At 37.6% G+C, this 226-nt stretch overlaps 2 protein-coding genes across 2 annotated transcripts in view; both read right to left on the bottom strand.

The window, feature by feature from the left end:
* Nucleotides 1–226, bottom strand: part of LOC119592082 (longitudinals lacking protein, isoforms H/M/V-like) — a gene marked incomplete at its 5' end in the record, with an annotated part of 34,503 nt that overhangs the window by 15,555 nt on the left and 18,722 nt on the right.
* Nucleotides 1–226, bottom strand: part of LOC119591795 (zinc finger protein 84-like) — a 7,907-nt gene that overhangs the window by 4,304 nt on the left and 3,377 nt on the right. The gene's annotated exons all lie outside the window — the stretch shown is intronic.

The raw sequence follows: 226 nt of genomic DNA, 5'->3' as shown, positions 1-226 counted from the left end.
TCTAGAAAAAGAGCATTAAATAAGAAGAGGGAGGGGGAGGGGAAGAGGAACATGACAGATGAAAAAGGAAGGAAGTGGATGAAATGGTAGCATTGAAGCAGAGAATAGGGAAAGCAAGAAAGAAAGAAAAATAAGGAAGAAGATAACAAAAAATGAAACGGAAGGAAATTAACCTCTTAAAGCTGGTCAAGCCTATAGTTGTCATGTAAAACCAACTCATCATGAC

The sequence above is a fragment of the Penaeus monodon genome, chromosome 29, assembly GCF_015228065.2.
Source record: "Penaeus monodon isolate SGIC_2016 chromosome 29, NSTDA_Pmon_1, whole genome shotgun sequence".
NCBI lineage: Eukaryota > Metazoa > Arthropoda > Malacostraca > Decapoda > Penaeidae > Penaeus > Penaeus monodon.
The sequence above is the reverse complement of the archived record's forward strand: the minus strand, read 5'-3'. Positions and strand labels throughout refer to the sequence as shown.